Source organism: Ambystoma mexicanum, chromosome 5q, assembly GCF_040938575.1.
Source record: "Ambystoma mexicanum isolate Mex_15411 chromosome 5q, UKY_AmexF1_1, whole genome shotgun sequence".
NCBI lineage: Eukaryota > Metazoa > Chordata > Amphibia > Caudata > Ambystomatidae > Ambystoma > Ambystoma mexicanum.
In genome coordinates this window covers 1,205,005,837-1,205,028,444 of record NC_090933.1, presented here as the reverse complement: position 1 = coordinate 1,205,028,444, position 22,608 = coordinate 1,205,005,837, and positions in this window count along the sequence as shown.

Here is a 22,608-nt window from a genome sequence, read left to right as displayed (position 1 = left end):
GGAGTCTACGGGCTGGAGTGTATTTTACTGTGATTTTTGAAGAATATCCCGTTTCTCAGCCTTGACATGATACATTATGGCATTTGTAACGTGCCTATACACAAGTGTTTCAAGGCATGATGAGGCAAGGAAGGGGGAACAGAGGGAGGACAGAGGCAACGATCTTACTAGGCCAAGTGACATTGCGATTGTGCAAGTGTAGGGGAGGGGTGAAAGGAAAAGTGGCAGGGGAAAGGGGAGGGGCAGTGAGCTACATGAGATCAAAACAATAACAAGAAGTGCGGCCAGCAGGTGGCAAGTGCTTGGGCAAGTGCAGACAGCAGGTACCCAAAAGTGCAGGTAGGGGGACTGTAGGATTACAGATACAGACCCAAGTGCAAAGGTTGCCGGGAGGCAGTGTGGGTGTGCAACTGGGCAGGTAGGGACCTGAGCCCGAAATCAGGGGGAAGCCAGGTGACCAGTGCAGTATCAGATGGGAAATCAGCAGGGGAAAGGAAGAGATGGCAGAAACAAAGAGGAAGATCTTGAGGTGCTTCCAGAACCGGAGATGGTTCTCCTCAAGTTTCAGAGAGGCAGGGAGGCTGCTCCAGATGGACGACCCAGCGAAGAAAGAGATATACCACCATTCCTTGGGGAAGCGACTGAACCTGAGGGAGTTGGAGGAGTGAAGAGCTCAAGTAGGAAGGCATTTACTGAGAGAGAGTTGGAGGTATTGAGGACACAGGCCCCAGAAGGCCTTATGGACAATGCAGAGGGTCTTGAACTTAATCCATGCAGCCACTCAGAGCCAATGCAGAGATTTCAGTGCTGGAGAGATATGATCCCTGGGCGTGAGGCCAAGGACAAGTCTCGCAGTCTTGTTCTGGATGAGTTGCAGAGGGCAGAGAGTAGAAGCAGGCAGATTTAGAAAGAGGCTATTGCAGTAGTCCAGCTAGTGAGAACCAGAGCTCTAGAGACAGTGAGCTTCTGTGGGAAGGAGAGGAAAGGAAGAATACCTCTGAGGAGGTACAGCTGATAGCTTGACTTTTTAGAGACTTCAGAGATGTGAGGAGAAAAGAAGATTGTGGGGGTTAAAGATAACACTAAGGTTTTTAGCCTCACAAGTAGGAGCAGGAAGATGACCAAGGGAGGCCGACCAGAGAGTGACAGGAAAGGAGGGTGCAGGTGTGCCGATGACGAGAATCTCTGTCTTGCAGGCATTAAGGCGAGATCGTTGGTGGCTCACCACTTCTGCATAGCAGACAGACAGTCAGAGATGAGAGAAGGAGAAGAGGTGGCAGAGGGGAGAGTAGAAAAAAGCTGAGTACCATCCGCATAGCGCTGAAAGTTGGAGCAGTGAGTGGCAATGCAGTGGGCCAAAGGTGCCAGGTATTGGTGAACAGCCAGAGAGAAAGCTTAGACCCCCTGGGGAACACCACAGGTAGAGAGTGAGATAGAAGAAAGAAAGGACCCAAATTCGACCTGTGAGGGTTGATCAGAAGGGAATGAGGTCAGCCAGGTCAGGTCCTGATCAGTGATACCCAGGTTATCACAGAGACGTTGGAGCAGGATAGGATGGCAGAACAGAGATCAAGTAAGATGAGGACAGAGGGAAGATTAGAATCAAGGTAAGAGAGCAGGTCTTCACAGATGTTCAGTAGAGCAGTTACTGTGCTTCTGGCTGCTCTGAAGCCATACTGATGGTCATGGAGACAACCAACAGATTCAGTGTGAAACTTAAGCTGGGAGATGGGCAACTTTTCCAGGAGTTTGCCCAGGAAAGGAGTAATGGAGATTGGGTGATAGCTAGCCGGCCAGGAGTGGTCAGCTGAGATTTTCTTGAGAAGAGAGTGCACAAGAGGGTGCTTCAGGGGGGAAGGGAAGGCTCCAGTAGTGAAGGAGTGGTTGCAAATGTCAGCCAGGGCAGGTGTGAGGGTGTCAATGTGGTCCTTCAAGGTTTTGGAAGAGCTGGGAAGAAGCGTTTTGATGAGACTGTAATGCACTCTCCCACCTGGCGCATCTGGGACCGTTGGCGAGCGGTACACCATTGATTGTTCCTTCATGTTCTGCTTCTGCAAATCTAGCGCGGTCTAGTCTATTTCAACATGGCCACCACTGGGAGGTTCATATTCCCAGTCCTCCCGGCGGTCAGCGCGTTGAAAACCGTGAGTTTCCTCTCTTCCTTTGGTTCAACGCTTTGGTCATTTCCCTTTGGCTCTGCAGAGCCCTGTCTCTTGTCTCCTCTTCCTCACCGCTTCCCGCGGCTTTGTGCTTTCTCCCTCTCTGCGGCTCTCTTGGCTCCCCATTCCTCTGGAATGGTTGCTCTCTATCTCCCCTCTCTCTGTGCTTCCCTTTCCTGTATCTGGCCTTGCTCTTCCTCCTTCCTCTTCCCGCTACCTCCCGGCCAGGATTTCCCTCGCTGCCCATCCTTGTTGATTTGCCATACTCCTACGTGCGCCTTCTCCCCACCTTGCTCTGCTCTCATTGCACCTGTCAGCCGGCTCATCACTCTACCAGAACCAGAACCCTTTTTCTACGGGGTCCTTACGATGGGACATACCATAGCTAGTCTCAAGTACCTCTGGTGTTCACATTCTGGGAAGCATCCTGCATCACCATTACAAAGCAATCAATCCAAGTTTTTTTTGTCTTGTTAAAGGCTTTTTCCCCTAGCTGGTTATCGCAGGACCGGGGTCACTGGCCTGCTTGTCTTCCAAGCAACCTTTGTGGCGTCCTCCCGAGATAGACCATACCTCCCTAAAAAAAAGATTATCGAGATTGTGGTAGAAAAAAGACACTCACGAATAACTCGGGTGAGGAGCAGCGGTGATCTTGGAGTCTGATAGCAAGTCTGACAGAGACTTTCATTGATCTGACTTTTCTAGAAACCTCCTCAAGGGAAAACAGAGGAAAGGAAGAGAGAGAGGGAGGAGAGATGGACACAGGGGGGCTGGAGGTAGAGGAGAGAGTAGAGGGAGGTTGAGGAAAGGTCAAGAGGGTGAACAGGATGTCCTGGGTTTTAGAGATGAAATGGGAAGCCAGTGCCGTGCCGAGGGTCTGGGAGGGAACAGGATTGGCCAACTCCTTGCAGATTTTAAAGAGTATGGCTGAGTTGTTAGATGCCACAGAGACGCGTGCTTAGATGTGGGCTCTCTTCTTAGTGCAGACAGAGAGCAGGTATTGCCTAAATACGCCTTCAACAGAAATCAAATTACCTCCATCCAAGTCAATAAAGGGTATCCACGGCAAAGTAGAATATTTGTCATTATATCTGAAAGAAAATGTAGAAACTCTAGGAGTACAGTGACCAATAGATCTATCTTCGATTGTACTTGTTAATGGTGTACCAATCGAAGACAAAAAAAGGCAGAAGGCAACAATTAGTCGACTTAAACAACATTAGACAAGCCCTACAATATCTGAAAGAAAACAATGAATAATACAAAGACATAAACATGGAGGAAAACTTAACAGAAATCACCCGAATAATTCAAGACTCACCAACAACTGCAAATTTCAACATGTCGATCCTGTTACTGCAGCCAACATTTTAGACCAGTATACAATTCACCCACTGCACTCTAAAGACATCACTGATGATGCATTAGAAACATATCAAATGCATCAAACCTAAGGACCTCCAGTGAGCATATGGTAAAACAGTGTAGACGCACTTTCCTTTCCTCTGCTCTTTCCTACGGGAAAAGGAGGAAGATATGATGAAAGGTTCACACAAATGAGTTCATCAGAATATCACTCTTTAAGAATGTATTCAGAAGACCCCAGATTCAGACAAAATGTCAAGTACATTTTCTACCTCCTATTCGAAAGTGAACTAGCAACTCTATGTTATATGGAGTTGCACACACATTAAAAACAGGGTTTAACTTTTTAAACATGTCCACTACCCAACTGCTTTTAAAGATAAAAGACAAAGATGATATTTTGTAGGCAGGTATCACAAATCTCTTGGCAAACATGCGTGGTACAAAAAAATACTGGTTACGATGTCATGCTGACCTAGGCCCACCTACATGGTTTGTTACTTTAAGTTGTGCAGAGTATGCACGGGATGACTTGCACAACTTCTTATGCACTGCAAACCAAAATAAAGACGGAATATATATAAAAACACCTGGAGAACTCTGTTCTCTTAACCCTGTAAATGTATCAAGATACTTTCACCATCGCTTCATTGCCATGCTGCACTTTATCTGCAATAAAACTACCCATCTTCTATGAGAAGTGCAGCACTTATTTTGGAGAAAAGAATATCAATTCAGAGGAGCACCACGCATTCACATGCTTTTGTGGGTAAAAGATGCTCGTAAATTTGGCCATGATAGTGACGTCACTGTTTTACAATGTATTGAAAAATACATTACCTGTGACATCCCTTCAGAAACCACAGATAATGACCTACGTACACAAATCTTATGCTTCCCAAAACATAAGTAAATATACAAATAAAGGCAAATACTATACCAAATCACTTTGGCTTCCCTAGACCAATTTGCACAAAAGGACAAGCAAATCATTTGATGTCTTCTGTTATACACAGCGTAAAAGGCAAATCCCCTAAAACACATACAACATTAAAAGGGGTGAAGCAATCAAGTACATCAATGATTACATGTAATCATTGCCTTCTTGTGGAATGCAAACACAGACATATAATACATTGCAGACAATGCCACTGCAGTTGCAAGATATGTCTCACCAAAGCTGAGAAAACAGAGCTAAAAGACCTCTGGATGACATATCATCTGACAAAACACTATGTTAAATGTTAAATGTTAAATGTTAAAGGTATTTGTATCACGCACCGTCACCAACGGAATTGGTCCCCAGGCGCTCTGGCGGATCTGTAAACGATAAGGTGGGATGGGTTAGTAAGGGGAAGAGGGAGTAGGATAGTGAGAGGAGTGGTGTTCTGTTGGCAGCTTCAACTCGGTATACACCGAGTGCTGAGCTTTGGTGCAGGTATTGGATCGGTGTCAGTCCGCGTGTGCTGTTGCTCCGGCTTATGTGTTGTTGCAGTGCTGTGAAGTGCATGCGGCTTGTGGTGCGAGAGATGGTTGTGTGAGTTTTTGAGTGCGATAAGTATGCAGAGTTTGAGGTTATATTGGTTTTTTTTTTTTCAAAACTTTATTTATATTTTTTTACAGTAATCAATAGGCATAGCTCCAACAGGGAGCTGCCGAATGCAATACCCAACCTCAGTTCCCCCGCCCCTCCGCCCCCCATCTCCCATTTCCACAGTGTCTCTGAATGTTCCCGACCGTCGCCTTAGTCGAATGGAAGGTTTCTCGCCTTGTCCTCCCGCTTCTCTCTCCTATGGACACGTGTTCTGGGCGTTCGGATTATCTGAGTCTGAGGTAACAGACTTTTTCATCAGGTAGGTGATATATGGTCCCCAGATGTCAGGAGGGCGTGCATGTAGAGGCAGCGTACGAATAAATTCGGTGTCCATATCCTGGCAATAAGTTATATCCTTCTCCCAGTCGGCTACTCTAGGGAGTGGGCCCCTGCCCCATGACATGGCTATTCTTCTTCGTGCTAGTACCATGAGAAGTGCTGCTAACTTGCGTGATGCTGGCTGCAGATGTCTTGTGAGGCCAAGAAGCGGGCCCAGCGGCAGGGGGGCCATCTCCTCTCCTATAATCTCAGATGTTGTTTGTATAACGGAGGACCAGAATTGCTGGATACCGGGGCAGACCCATGCCAAATGAAGAAAATCGGCGTTGGGACAAGCGCATCTCTCGCACTGAGCCGATGCCTCTGGGTGGTGCCTGCGTTTTTTGACGGGTGTGTAATATGTTTGGTGCACAAAATTGAAGTGGATTAGTTTGTAGCGAGAATTTAGCGCTACTTTTTGGGTTTGTCGAAGAATGTAGGCCCAGTCATCCTCATTAATTGGTTCCTGTAAAGCCGATTCCCACCTGCGTTGCACCTTAGGTTGGAGCTTTCTTGTGTCACTTACCAAGGTTTTGTACAGGGTTGACACCAGTCTACCCTCTCCTTGTGCTAATATTGTGTTATGAAGCAGCTCCCACGTGGGGGGTTGCTTTGGGAAAGAGGGGAATAGCCCCTGTAGAGAGTGACGGAGTCTGAAATAGAGAAAGATGTCCAAGGATGTGTTCCCTCCCTTGTCCCTGGCCATTTGGGGGGTCAGAAAGGTGCCCTCTAGGAAGAGGTCTCCTAGCGTTTTTACTCCTATTTTGTCTACCCATAGCAGGAATACCTTTTCATTCGTGAGTGGGATGCCGGGGATAAATTTTATAGGTAGTATGGGGGAGAATCGTACAGCCACACCGTACTCACTAGCTATCTTCTTCCATATCGCATATGTGGATAGGACCGTGTTCAGCGTTTTATGCGGCACGGGGATGTGGCTAATTATGACTGCGGTTAGTAGATCGGGGGAGGCCAGGGCTCTTTCCACTTGTACATGTGGTCTTATGTAGTGGGTTGAGTACCAGTGGCTCAGGAATTGGGCCTGAGCCGCCCAATAATATTTCTCTATATCGGGGAGCGCCAGACCACCCTTCGATATTGGTAAAGTGAGTGTGTTGTATGCCACCCGAGCAGGCTTCCCCGCCCATATTAACTCTAGGATCGCGCTCTTGATTTTTGACAGAAAGGACTTGGGGAGAAGTAGGGGGATATTTGTGAAGAGATATAGGAGTTTGGGGAGAATAACCATTTTCGTCAGTGAGGTCCTGCCCCACAGCGTCAATGGGAGTGATTTCCATCTCTGAATACGTTCCTGTAATATCTGCAGTGTGGTTCCATAATTGTCTCTAAATATCTCATGATAGTTACGTGACATCTTGATCCCCAGGTAGCGCACCTTTGAGGTTTCCCATTGGAACCCATGGTCGTCGGCGAACTCTGAGGTGCAAGGAGTCAGGGGGAATACTATTGATTTGGAGCGGTTGGTTTTCAGTCCTGACATCAACCCAAATTTTATCACCTCTCGCATTACGGGGTTAAGGTTAACTTGGGGGTCGCTGACGAACAACATGACGTCGTCCGCGTATAGGGAGACGATTAGCCTGTGAGGACCCAGTCTTAACCCTCGCTCTAACTGCTCGGCCCGTAACCTCGAGGCTAGGGGTTCCATCACCAGGGCGAAGATAAGGGCCGAAAGTGGGCAACCCTGTTTCGTTCCGCGTTCTACTGTGATCCCCGATGATTTAGTGTTCCCTAGCGTGATGTACGAGCGTGGTTTGTTATAGAGCAGAGCTACCAGTTTCAGGAAGAAGTTACCCAGACCCATCTGCCTCAGTGTCGCGAACATGAAGGGCCACTCCACTGAGTCAAACGCCTTCTCGGCGTCTAGCAGTACTGCTATTGCCTGTTGTGTCGGGTCTATGGCTTCGATGACACCAAACAACCTCCTTATGCCGAACGTCGTGCTGCGCCCCGGGATGAACCCGGCTTGGTCACCCAGCACCAGTGCCGGCATCAGAGGGAGCAGTCTGGCCGCTAGAATTTTGGCCAGGATCTTGTTGTCCAGATTGATCAGTGAGATCGGCCTGTACGAGGCGCAGTTCTCTGTAGGTTTTCCGGGCTTATGCAGCATCATCACGTTGGCCTCGCGCATCGTGGGGGGAAGTGCTCCTCGACCCACCGCCTCTTCGTAGACCTGCAAGAGGAGGGGGGCCACTATGTCCATGTGTGCCTTGTAGAACTCGCCATTGAGCCCATCGGGACCGGGTGCTTTGGTGTTAGGTAGAGATTTGATTGCTGTCTGGATTTCTTCAAGTGAAATGGGCGCGTTCAGGGGTTCGCGCAAGTCTTGGCTTACCCAGTACAGTTCTGTGTCATTGAGGTATTCTCGTATCGCTTCGGGATCTGATGTTCCTTTTGAGCTGTACAGGTCTTGATAGAATTCCTGGAAGGCGTTGGAGATCTCCTCCTCCGCGTAGGCCTTCTGTCCTAGCGCGTCTGTGACACATTCAATATGGGGTGGGACTTTGTCTATCGCTAATAGTCGGGCCAGCAGTGCACCTGGTTTTTGCCCCTCTCCGTACTGCCTGATCTGCTGTCTACGACCCAGGAACTTCAGTTCACGGTCTGCCGTCTCCTTAAATTTCAAGAGTTCTTTTTTAAGCTCGGCTTGGGTGCATGGATCTGGGGTATTGAGGAGATTCTGTTCCAATTCCTTCAAACGGTCCTCAATGTTGGACAGTTCCCTTCGGATCAGTTTTAGTACCCCATTTTCTTTAGTCAGGCAGATTCCTCTTACAAAGCACTTGAATGTTTCCCAAATGGTGCATGCGGAGTCGACCGAGTTTTGGTTGGTGTCTATGAAGGAGATTATTTCTTGTCGCAGTTCTGCTGCAAACACGGCATCTGTGAGTGACCCGGGTTTAAACCTCCAGTTGAGGCCTGGCACTGCTGCGCCCGCTAGAGTGGTCTCCAACACCACCATCGAATGGTCGGAGTAGGACCTTGGTAGGATCTGGCACGCGTCCCACCTAAAAGGGCTATGGGAAGATGCCAGGATATAATCGATTCTAGAACTGGTGTTGTGTACCGCTGATCGGAAGGTGTAGTCTCTGCTGTCCCGGTTGTGTCTTCTCCACATGTCGGAAAGGTTGAAGGCCCGACAAATCTCTCGAACCTGTGTACTGGCTTTAGACGGTTTTCCTGAAGTGTTGTGGGATCTGTCGAGCCTGGGGTCCAGTGTGGTATTGAGGTCGGCACCCCACACCACAGTCGACGAGTCGGTTGTGGCTAGGTGGGACATTATCCAGTTAAAGTTGTCAGGTCCATCTGTGTTTGGCGCATAAGAGTTGACCACCACCACTTCCTTTCCTGCGATTATTCCTTTCACCATTAGGGCCCTCCCTTCAGTGTCTTTCTTTGACTCGATGAAGCTAAAATTGGACCTTTTATCGATCAGGATCGCCACACCTCTGGCGAACGATGAGTAAGACGAGAAGTACCGATGGCATCCCCATGATCTGGCCCAATGTTGTTCCGACGAGGGCAGCAGGTGAGTCTCCTGGAGTATTGCAATGTTAATTTTGTGTCTCCGCAGATATTGGAGGATTTTCCTCATTTTCGTGGGCTGGTTGCCACCACGTATATTCCAGGTAGCGATTTTCAACTTCGTCGCTGCCATCTGTACGCGTCGATGTGATCCTGTCGGGCCGGGGCCCGCGGAATTGGCTGGGGTCGCTTTCGGTGATGGGGCCAGGAAGACTTGGCGATTGTTAGGTATATGGTTCCTCGCATGACTGTCGTGGATCGGGGGTATGTGGGTTGAGGCGGCGTTGCTGAATTAACTTCCCTCCCCTGCACGGGCAACCCCCAACTGGCCCGTGGTAAACAGTCCCATAGTATCAAAACAACTTGCATTGCTGTGCTCGGGGCGCAAGTGGCCCTCCAAGAGGAGGTTAGCTCCCTTCCCCGGATTCGATAGTGGGCTGCGGTGGTCTTCCCTTGTCAGCCATGCAGTCACAAGCTGTCCCCTTGGGTGCCCTGTGGGCGAATTTTACGGTGGATTTCTTCTCGGTCTCTCCCCCCTTTGTGGCCTTCCGTTGGAGGAGGCGGGCCTGCAGCCCGAGCGGTCCAGATAGTTGCTTGTCTCTTCTGGAGAGTTGAAAAACTTGGTCTTACCCTCGTGTTGGATTCGGAGTTTGGCCGGGTAGAGCATGGCGTATTGTATCTGGTTCTCTTGGAGCCTGCGCTTTACCGCCGTGAACGATCTTCTTTGCACTTGGACCGCCTGGGAGAAATCCGGGAAAAACTGAATCTTATCGCCGTCGTACTGAAGATCTCCTTTCTCCCTGGCCGCCCGTAGGATGGCGTCTCGGTCTTTGTAGTTGAGCACTCTTGCTATGATTGGGCGAGGATTCGCCCCCGGGATCGGTCTGGTGTTGGGAATTCGATGGGCTCTCTCCACGACGAAGAATTTAGACAGGATGTCCGTGCCGAAGAGGTCCACGTATAGTTTCTCAATGTTGTCCTCCATTTTTATGGTAAGTTGTTGTTCCCTAGCTCCAACGATCCTGATGTTGTTGCGTCGGGAGCGGCCCTCCAAGTCTTCGTTCTTGGCGTTTACCGCTTTCATTTGCACTTCTAGGGAGGCCACTCTGGATGTTAGGGCCACTGCCCTATCGTCAAGGTCCGACACCCTCTGCTCGACTGTGTCCAGTCTATCAGCGTGTTTGTCTAACCTATGCTGGAGCAGATCGACCTTGGAGGAGAGTGTGTCGAGTTTGCTTCCAAGACCGCCTATCCCGGCTTTTAGTTCTAGGAGGATTTCCCTGATGTCGAACCCGTGGGCCTCCTCCTCGTCCTGGGCCGCGGCCTGGATGGGAGACAGCGCTCTGCCATTTGAGGTGATTGGTTTGGTCGTGGAGCTGCCCTCAAAGTTTAGCTTCTTTTGAGCTCTGTCCATTTTCTTTGAAGTCGCCATTGATGCTCGCGTTGCGGGGGCCCTGATGGTAACGGGAAGTAGGCCCGGTTGATTCGTGCTTTGTTGCGCCGCTACCGGTGGGGATTCCCCCCAATGTTCCCCTTTTGGATAGGAGTTTGTGGAGGCGGGGGTGACGCCGGATCCAGGCGTTGTCTACAGCTGGTTAACGGTTGCGCAGCCCGTTTGTTGGAGGCCCCGGGTCGGCTCGTGTGGACCCAGGCTTGCGGTCACCCGCGCCTCGCGCCTTCTCACAGGCTGGATATCACCCCGGGGTGTATGGACGAGGGTGCACGGGGCGCGCGTACCTGGCCTTCGGCGTTCGTTCGGGATGGCTCCTCCGAGACTCTGCAGGATGTTCCTCCGCCTTCGGCCCGCCCCGCCTCCAACCGCCTCGCGTCCGGTCCGTGTCTACGCTCCACTCGGACAGGGGTGGGGGATGGTTTCTCGTCGTCGAGGAATCGGGACCCAGCGTCCGAGGTTCGACGAAAGAGGTACTTCGTTCCGTTCAGAATCGCCTTGGCTACAAACTGGGGGTGGCAGCATACACATTGCCCATCGCAGATGCCTCGATTAGTCAGGATTTTAGGGGAGCTCCGCGGAGCTCACAGGGAGGCCGCCATCTTGGACGGCTCTCTAGCGCCCTCTGAGGTTATATTGGTTAGTGGGTTACCTGACCTTTAGCTTGCTAACATTCACAGTTTTGTCTAAGTGTGGTACTTGTTGGCCTTCACAATCCTATCTAGAAGCGGCGCAGGCTGGTGTTCACAGTTCTAAGTGTGGCACATGCTAACATTCACTATCACAGAAATTGTACCGCTGCGGTATAAAAATGCTCTCCCATAGTGAATGCGGGTGCAACAAAGTTGCAGACTGTTTAACAGATACAGCCATATATGGGAAATCTGAACACATTGTCTGGCTCAACCTTGGCCCAGCTTCATCCAAAAGTGAGTGCTAAAAATCAAACCAAAAGATAGCAACCATAGCCGCAAATGATCCCAACAGCCAGGACATGTTGGAAAATCATTTAATTGACACATACTACTCAAACAGAAGTACTAATTTGGAAAACATGTGTCTGTACGACATTGCCCAAAACTACTCCTATACCAAATGAAACAACTGTCAAATATTCAGTCTCAATGTGTGAAGGAATCCTACTAAAATCACCAAACACAGTTGAATTAATCATATAAAGTTATCATTTAAATCTCCACAACATAGAGAATGGTATTATATGGCACTACTCCAACCTTTTAAATCTTGGAGAAAAGAAGAAGACTTATTAGGTGATTATGGCTCGTTTGAAGCTGCATTCAAAGCAAATGAAAGCAGTTTAACAAATGATAATTTCAAACAATACAATGAAATGTTGGACGATGAACATTAAAAGTAGGAAGAAATTAACGTTCAACTATATAAAGACACTCTTGAGGGCAGTCCGCCTTTCCTTACAGGAAGGCATGCACCACTTGGAGAACCACTCATTTTAAATGAAGTAGAAAAAGCCATGACTGAGGAAGAAAATACCATGTATCAATATAAACAATCTCAGGAAGACTTATCAGTGCTCGAATAACAGATAAATGATGAACAACTCACCATTTATCTAGAAGACACTCAAGAAATTGTACATAGTTTTAAACCTGAAACTAAAACCTGTAGCTGTAAACATTATGTATATAAGTGCTGAAGCTGGTTCTGGTAAAACATTCTTAATTAAAATAATCAGCAAATGTCTACAAAACTGTAGTAACAGCCACCACAGGTTTAGCTGCCTGCAACATATTAGGTATAACTTTACACCATCCATTGCTCCTTCCCGTAGAACACCAAAATAAATAAGTGAACTACACATTATCAGCAGAAGCTGCTACTGAAGTATGCAGAATTCTGAAACAAATGAAAGTTCTTGTGAAAGATGAAGTAAGCATATTTTCCAACCTCATTTTGGCTTTAATTCATCTCAGAATGCAAGAAGTCCTAAAAACCAACTCTGAAGAACTGTTTGTAAGGAAACATGTTATTGTTTTCAGACACCTCCTTCAGTTAACACCAGTAAAAAGGTCAACCTATTTTCAAAACATTCTGACACAAATAATGCTGCAATGTGCTCAGCAAATGGCAACATTTTCACTACAGAAAACTAACTCAAAACATGTGTCAGTCTGCAGATGTCACCTATGCTAACATTTTAAAAAGCATTAGAACTGGTTGGCTTGCTAAAGATGCAAAATCTGCCTTAAATAGCAGAATAATCCATGAGTTATATGGACAAAACACATCTGCTCCTGATGTCATGCAACAACTAACTCAACAGAAATCTAAAATACATGCCCTTAATGCCAACCCTTACAAGCTGTAGTCAATTCAACAAGACAATGTTCATAAAAGAAATGCAACCCATACTGCATATCAGCTCCACAGACAAACTAGAAGTGTACTACATGATACTTCCAATGTGTCAACAAGCAAAAGCACGACTAAATAGCTTCCACAAATGTGTCTCCAACACAGATGGATTGGAAAAATTATTGACTGATGGGAACCAAGCTGAGTGTTCTTTGAGGGTAGGATCATGAAACAATAAGGTGTTTAAGATTTCATTCACGGAAAAAGTGCAAAGGTTAGGCGTCTATGATGTGCTCTGCCTGCAGGGAAACTGTCTCTGAGTTGAACCTGCATGTGACGGTTATGAAGTTTTTGTGAACCCCAGCTTGAAAAGGACCTGTGGAACGACCCTTCTCTGTCCTTCTTAAATTTATCAAAGTGGATAGAGGTTTTGTCATACACAACCATATGTCTCCCAAACCCTATGTTCAAATGTTGTCTATGGGCATGAAACATTTAATGGGGGAATCTAATATCCTTTTGATAAATGTATATCGGGGGGCTCAATAAATCACAAGCAGGAGAATTTGTTGATCTTATAATGGCCTGGGTGGACAAGGCTTTATCAGAATGAGTAAACCCAGAAATAATAATTTGTGGGGACTTTAATTTCCGATTGCTATCCAAATTGGGGCTCCCATTAACGATGGCTGAGCTAGAGCGAACTGCCAGTTTGTGGACACACAAAGTAAGATTGAACGTATTATGGTTGTCTCAATGGACAAACGGAGGGCAATCACCCTGGGGCCCCAACATGGAGTAACGGTACATATACAGCATGTTTGGATTTTTGTTTTGTATCAGCTAACCTCAGTGAAAAGGTATCCTGGTTTGAGGTGGTGGCAATGACTTATAGCGACCACTGTATGTTGTCAATGACTCTATAAATGCTCCCTTTGAAATACAACCATAAACAAATGCCAAATGTGGAGCTAAATTGGGGTAAAAATAGACAGAAAATTCCATCTTCTATATTACCCCAATTATCATTTCGTCTTCTTCAGGGCATAGCTAATAATCGAAGGTTGGTGGACTATGAGTAGATGTTGAGTGACTGTAAACAGATGGATGTTGGTGGAGGAGTGTCTACCAATCCTCAGAAACATGCCTATAACAGTTATTTGGTGAAAGCCCAACCGGCATGTAGAGCAGATGTGGGGAGTATTGGGCAGCAGAACACCTGGGGCTCACAAGAATTAATTTGCAAACGCAGAGAGGCCTATAAAAACTGGGTCAAAGAATCCAAAGTTATAAGAGACCAGAATGATGCAGTAAAAATGCTACTAGCAGTCTGCGGGAAGAACTCTATATATATATATGGGAGCTCATCAATAATCAGGGTAACTTTAGGAAAGCACACATGATGGGTAGCGTGACCGAGGAGAGTTGGGTAAGCCATTTCTCAACAATATTTGGTAAGGAGGAGGTCTTGAAGGCCATCGATATCGCCACAGGGTCCAGGAGATGGGCAGATATAAGATCAATGATAATGAAGCTAAGCTCCTCCCGAGTGGCCGCCCTGATGGCATTTCCAATTTTGCTTCAAAAGCAAGTCCAGATGCCTGGGCTGAGGTGACAATGGTACTATTTGAACAAATAATGAAAACCAAACAGGTGCCAGGCTCATGGTGAGAGGCATGGGTGGTACTGATATTCAATATGGGCGATAGGGCAGATCCAAAGAACTATCGCCCTATCGCTCTTCTTGATTCTCTGGGCAAATTGTTTTCCTCTGTGGTCCTCCAGGACCTGTTAGCCTGGGCAGTTGACTCTAAGCTTCTTGACCCATGTCAGGCGGACTTTGTAAAGGGCATTGGGACTTTGCTAAACTTCCTCATTTTGAAGCTACTTAAACACAGAGCGATTGGGAATAAATCGACAATCTATATGGCCTTTTTAGATCTGTATCAGGCCTTTCATGGAGTGGATCGAAATCGCCTGTGGGAAAGGTTGAGGAGGTGAAGCTGCCCCCCAGACATTTTGGAGCCTATGCAAACTTTATATATTGAAATATCCATTCAGAACAGGCTGGGAACAGAAGGGAATCAGGGTGTTCTGTGGGTTGATGCAGGGCTGTGGCCTGGCCCCATTGCTATTCAGCCTCTACTTGTCTGATTTGGGGAGCTCACAGATAAAATATCCAAGCCTTTCCACCCAAACTAAATAATGACTATGATCTCCTGTGGTTGCTATACACCAATGATATTGTTTTTTTTTTATCAAACAGCCAATGGCCCCCAGTGTAGGATTGCCGCATTTATTGACTATCTGAGTGCCAATGGCATGAAAATTAACGCAAATAAATCACAAGTTTTGATCATGACATGGGTGTGTAGTAAAAAGAGGGCCCCTTTTAAGTGGAAGGTGGAGGGAAATTATCTAGAATTGTAGAGATAACTATTTACCTTGGAGTTGTAATTAAATTGTAAGTGAAAGTGCAAATATTGGTATGCTGAGAGATAAACTGAAAAAACATACAAACCAAGGTTTAGTCATTCATAGGCGACATGGCACCTTTTCACCTATAGCGGTTATTACCTTTTATAGACAGAAGGAGATGCACATACTTACCTGTGGAGCAGAGGTGCTCCCTAACTAACTAAGAGTGGAAGGTATGGCGGAAAATGGAGGGGTACTTTTGGCAGAGAATATTGAGATTGCCAAAGTCCCTACCCATAGCCATCATCCGTCATGAGCTGTGATTGCCTTCCATGAGTTTGAGAGTGCGATGAAAATCTGTCTCCTTATGTCGGAAATGCGTGGCTAGTGATCGTCCACTTCCTTTCTCGATTTTGAGAACTGTGGGATTGTCCAAGTAGAGAACGTTGACTACATGGTTTGTAAGTATGAGTTAGATGTTGTGGCAGCATGAAGCGTACACAGAATTGTTCATGAAAAATCCACAGAAAGTTAAGACCATGATAGAGAAGGCAGATTGGATTCAGATGAGTGAGGCTAGGGTCATTGATCCTGGGACTTTTAGATGGTGGAAGGAGATAAAGGAGTTAAATGATCTCCCCTTATACCTTCAGAATTCACTTCAGCCTTCTTTAGGGACCTCCTTCTAAAATGCCACCTTAGCTTCATTCCCACATGAGAGTTATAGTTGAAAAGGCATCAGATTGGGGTGGATGGTGCTTTCTGCAGATATTGCACAAATAAAGAACAGGTGAATACAATGTTCCATGTGGTGCTGGAATGCCAAGCTCCTGTTGAACTCCAATCACTTTATTTGGGGAAACACATGGGAAAGATTAGATTATTAGCGGCGGATGATCGATGGGATTGGCTGCTGATGGGCCGAAGGCTGGGGTTTGTTTCTGGGAATGCTTAGATTTGTAAAACTCCTATTGGGACTGAAGGTGAAAACTGTATAGGCCTTGCTTGAAAGCATTGATTAATAGATCTAATATGGCTGTGTTGATTAATCCTTTCTTTTGGAAATATTCCTCCTGTTTGTTGAAATGATGAATTTTGTAGATCCTGACTGATGTACATAGACATTGGCTAGGCCTTTTTAGATTCCCAATCAAAATGTGGACATTGTGTGTTCCATTGGGAATGACATGCTTTTCCTTTCATATGAATGTAATGTTTTAAACGGACACAGAAGGTACTGTTAAAGGTTTCTTTTGCTTTGATATTTTGCCATGAAACCAATAAAACATTTAATTAAAACAAAAGAAATGTACTTAATGTCTAAACTGCACAGTCATTTTAAAACATAACGTTGTTGTAGAAAAAGGTGTTGTCAATGGAGAAATTGATACAGTTGCTGGCTTCCAAACATATCCACTTGTCAACAACATTCAGTATGTCAACATCCACTTTGATGAAAAAAAAGTCCACGCTGACATTCCATGCATCCTAGAATACAACAGGCTGTGCGCACTATACACCCCACATAAAGGTATGTCCCCTGCACCTCAAAAAAGGAAACTTTTAAAAAGAAAACTAATACAAACATAATCGGTAACAGATCTCCAACAATACCACTAAAGAAACAACAAGCAACTGTTTCTGCATCAAAGAATGCAACCACATAAATGTGTACTACAAGGTCAACTGCATGCCCATCACAAAACAAAGACACTCATGTCTCTTCTCCAGAAAAATCTGCAGGCCCATCAAATGATCCACAAACAGAACTATTTGGTCCATTTAAATTCAGCAACACAACTGAAGTAAATTGGCATGCTGATGTAACAATCATTCTTCTCTTTCAATTGCCACCAATTGTGTTTGCAAATGCTTGCCCTTTATACAAATAATCCTGACAACTCTTACAGTGTCTCATGTATAAGTCAGGAATTAGACTACAATGCAGGAATGGTATCATTTACCATAAACACACATGAAGATCCACAAGAATTCCTATTGTACTCACAACATGTACAGCAAACCAAAAACATCCTATAAATGAAATCTTCCAGATTTCACACATGTGGAAATACACATGCACTCTCTGCAACCATGTTTCGCAAGAGCACATCCCTAATGTACGATTGTATTTGTATCCATACCAAATTCTGTATCCATTGCATTTCACCAACATTTGAACAATTCAAATCATGGCATATTATGCCCCATTTGCAATTCAGACAATCATTCTACCATACAAATTAACTCACATAGCCAATATGTCATAATAATGCTTCTAAGGTGCAATGAAGATGGAATCAAAATTAACTGTAACCTTGCAGGCTTAACACACGCCCAAGTATTTCTTGGAAAGAAAACTTCACAACAGTAGGTTTAACATACCACACTGGTGTCAGAACCACTTCAAGACACTATACTGCATATGCCAACAAAAGAATTGGTTGGTTTGAATGCAACAACAACTCTGTTACTCCAAAACATAGGCTACCAGCAAATCCAACAAATGCCTACTTAATATTCCTTCAACCCAAATGTACTCACTAAACTGTATCACAATTAACAGTTACAACATACCAACAGTTATCAAACTACATCCATAATATCACAATAGTACTTTAAAACGTCAATATAGTTATACTACGTCAACAGGTATCTAACTATTTAAAAAATTCCCTCCATTGCAAAACACTCCATACATTTATTTATTTATTTATTCACATGTGTTAAGCGCCAGCAGCCCATGGGTATTGTGGCGCTGGTTACAGTAGATGTTCATATCTTAGTTACAGTAGTCACGTAAATACATACAACATGAAGTGGCATTGTGCATACATGCCATCACAATTCTTATACAACTAAACATTGTGTAAACTATAATGTAGTTATCATATGTCAAAAGGTATTTGACTATTTTAAGCATTCCCTTTATCACAACATACTTCAGACAAACATACAATCATACTTACACTCACATAATTGTAATCAGGATTTTTAGATCCAGTGTGGATTTTTTTCTCCCAATGACCAAATCATTATTTAATGTCAATACAACAGCAGTGTGTCACACACTAATGGTATACCAAACATAGTACTTAGAATGTACTGTTTATGAGGTTTAAAAAAAAGTAAATGTATATGTAAAATTGTATACAATTAAAGCTTTTAAACTATCCTGCACAACACATTGTACTGTTTATTTTCCACAGAAAATGAACCAGAGTGTCACGATATCCAGATCCAAGGTGCAGGAGCCACGCTATACCTACCACCCCCACTATGGTCGCGGAGCCCGCAAGTCAAGACTTAAACCGGTTTCTTTGACCAGAGCAGGGAAGGAGGGTTAGGGTCTCGATGGTTGGATGGGTAGGGAGAAGTTAGGTAAACCGGATTGAGGGTAAGGTAGAGATTATGGACAGGGCAGGGGAAATATAGGGTAGATTGATTGCTGTGCACTTTTGTTCAGGTGTCTTCAGTCCTTAGTAGCTATTCTTTTACATGAGCACCAATTTGCACACAGGCACACCCTTACACTATCTAACCCTATGCCAATCAGACCAGCACACAGTTTTAAACAATACAAATGGCATGCAGACTTAGCTCTGGTCTTTAGAGTCTTGTCCATGAAGAGCGGTCGAGTCCTTGTGCACGTCCGTGAAATGTTCTCCTCAGAGATTCAAGCTAAAAGAAATGACAAGCGTTAATGTGTGTCCTCCAAAATTGCAGCATTCACAACATGCCACGCCTACACACACATACACACAATGTTGCCTTCTCAAGGCACAGATTGTGCAAGTAAATGCGCCAAGAACAGGTGATGTACAGCAGATTGTACAATTGGTGGCAAGCGGTCTTCCCGCAGACCCCTACAAACGGAATCACTGAATTTCCACGAGCGGACTTCCTGCAGACCCTCGTAACCGCATGTGCGTGCGAGATTCCACCATCATAACGCTATGGAACTAAGTAACCATACCAAGTATAAGGAAATACATATTCTATACGCACTCTTCTCAATTGAACTACAATCATCAGTACCATACACAGTTCAATGTTCTCATTCCACCATATTACAACCATTTATACTCCCACTACATTACCTATAATTACTATACACATATGACTACTGTGGTGATTCTGCCCATACTACTACTACATTACCTATAATTATTATATACATATTACTACTGTAGTGGTTGTGGCCAGCGGACAGATCGTGGGGCCATAGCCCCAAGAATCTGTCCGCTGGCCACAACCACCACAACACAATTAAACATATAACATGTATGTGCAATACACAGTCAACTAATAAAACTCACCCTGAACCCCCTGCAATCGAAAATGATATCCGCAGACATCGAAATTGACCATGGACTTATAGACTCAGCAGCATCTGCAATCCCTCGGCAGCATCTGCAAACTTTGGTGGGATTTTGTCAAGAGGGGGCTAAATAAGATGGGGGTCACAACTGTTTTAGGTGGCTTATACATTTGTTGCCATTTGAAGAATGTGGACAAATGTTTTCAGGAAGATTAGAGGCCCAGCCTTGAATGTGTGTGCAAAGTCTGAATGGATTCTGTCAAGTGGGAGCTAAGTTATATGACTATTTTATGTATGTACAGTTTGACACTTTTGAAAAAATAAAATACAGGTGGAGTTCTACTAGCAAACTCATGTAAGGAGCATTGGCAAGGAACTGAAAACATGATTTTGCAAATGTGCCCATGTTTTCTTTTTTGACAAGTGTCATAATGTAGGTACAAAAAATAGTGAAATAGCTTTGGTGACTGAGGTATAGCTTGTGGCCATGGGCAGTGGCCAGATTGTCCGGGTCATGGTATAAGGCCATGACTCGGACAATCTGGCTACTGGCCATGACCATGAGGGACAACCAATGGGGATAAAGTGGCCATGGGTAATGTTTTTCGAAATTGGGATAGGCTTGAAAGGGAAAAAAATGTGCTTGTGGTAATATGGTCATCGGGATCTCTCTTTGCCTTCTACAGAGCCCTGCCTTTCCTTTCCATGGTGGCCATATTGGAAAAGGATTTTCCTTCCAACAGTGGGATGCCGCGCGCGTCTTGTTGTAGGAATAAAAATCTTTTTTTTAGCATTCTAGCACTAAGCGTTACCGCTTTGGCAACCCGGAGTGCTAATGACCTTCATCCCTCATTGCAGGGGCTGGAAAAGGGGATAATGGTCTGGACCCCTCGTGACAGCAGTGATGTCCTGGGTGTTAGTCTTAGCAGTGCACGGTGGTGGCGTGAGTTATGGTTGCTTAGTTTACCATTAATGGCAAATTTCAGAGGTTTTTCGGTTTTGCTTGTAACAATAACATCCCTTTAACAACGTTTCTTTTGTGAATTTAATAGGTTGTAATTAGTGCAACTTAACCTTAACGTCCCTTTAAGAACGTTTTTCCCATGTAGCTTCATATGCAAGTGCTAAGGATGTTTAATTGAAAAAGAAAATAAACTTACCTGGCTGCACACCTCGGCAGCACAGCCTAGTTCCTGAAATCACTGTCCTCTGTTGATGGCTGCGACCAGTGCTTAATTTGTAAAAAAATAAGTGCCAGGGCTCAAAAAGTCTTGGCCCCATAAAACCGGCCCTGGGCTGGCAAGCGCCGCCCATAGTGCGGACGGCCCAGGCCGGTTCAGTGCTAGACCTAGATCGGACCACCACCAGCCTATCAAACTGCTGCTGCTCCATGCCGCATGTTTGGCGATGCAGCAACTGCTGGAACATGCTAGTAGTAGGATGGATGGGGAAGGGCACATATGAGTTCAGGAAGCCCTGTACTGCCTGGGCTCTTGGCCTCCCACACCACCCAAGCTGTTGAGAAAAGGCAGAAAGCAAAGTTCCTGCGGAAAACTTGTTCAATGAAAATTACCCCAACTGAAGTCCCCCACACAGAATATTGAGGCATGGATTTCAAACTTTTCTGAAAGAAAAATGTAATATTGCAGCCCAAAATTGTAATTATAATATGGCAACAATTAAGCTTATTTACAAATACAGTTACATAGCAACTAAACAGAGTTCTATTTTTGACGGCCTCATTATAGTGCCCGGACTGAAAACAAGTTCTTACATGGGGAGTTGCCTCTTAATTATTTTTGTGTCGTGGGGACACAAATGTTGGATAGGCCCATCACTATTCTACAGGAGAGGTTACGAATGGTTTCTACTAAACCCAGTTGCTGGCATTTGGGTACCTATTGATCTGCTGCTGTGTAGAAGATGCTGTGTCGCAGCTAAGCTGCTGACCGTTGAACCGGGAGACTTGGGTCACAATGCAGGCATTTACAGCTGCTGAAGAATCATGCAATTCTGGACAAATTACTTTGCCTCACTGCTGCCAATAGGAGTGGTGCAATGTCAAGACGTATAAACCATATGCGCATGTGTGCCAGCTAGTACTGTACACAGTAGAGGGGAGGAAGCCAGGATAGCGAAGGGCAACAGGTTTGTCTTGGACGCAAGTCAACGAAGAGCAACACGAGTTTGAATCTTGATCCCATTTGTAGAAACCACTCTCTGGTATGAAGTGCGTTATAAAAGAGCAATTATAATTAAGTAATTACACAATCCCACCTCCCATCCCCTTTATATACTGGTCATAACCAAAACCCACATACTGGTTAATATGCAACAATCAACATGCCCCATTCTAAACAGGAGATACAAGTCCACCGTCCTGGTTTTAACTTTGCATTCTGGGACTTGTAGGCCTCCATTTCTCCATTATAATACCAGGACTTCATCTTAAAAAAATATCAGAAGCTACCAACTGAAATGGAGCATGTTGCCATGTATGTATCATGAAAGGTATAAGAGGGTTGCATACTTCTCAACTCACACGATTTTGGCGGGTGTCACCCGCGACTTAGGCTCCTCTCTCACCCGCCAAGCCAATTACACGCCCACATAAATCAATAGGCTTTCACCAGTCAAATACAAATTTGGGTGTTTTCACCAGCGAAAGGTTAAGAGCTATGGGGTCATGCTACCATAAGCAAGCATTGCTAAAGCCAGCAGTTTTATCTTTCGTCTAGCCAACTCCATTAAACACATAAGACACCTTGCATGTACCTTACAGACCAACAAGGGTGGTGCCCAACATGACAATTGAAGGACTAAGAGTGTCTGTGTCCCTTTAACAGAAAAGCCTTCCCACTTGAAAGCCCAAAAATTCCCCAAACACGTTATCATGCAATATTGCAGCATCAAGCACAAGCCACGATAACGTATACACTTACATTGCTTGCAGATTTTGCTATACACACAATTACTGACCAAAACGCGGCTACACTCTCTGAGCCAAACTCATGTGCATCACCCTGTTATTCAAATACAAGATGGAGAACTCAGCTCTTGAAGCCCCTGCTACATCCAACATTTCAGACAACCATTACCCCAC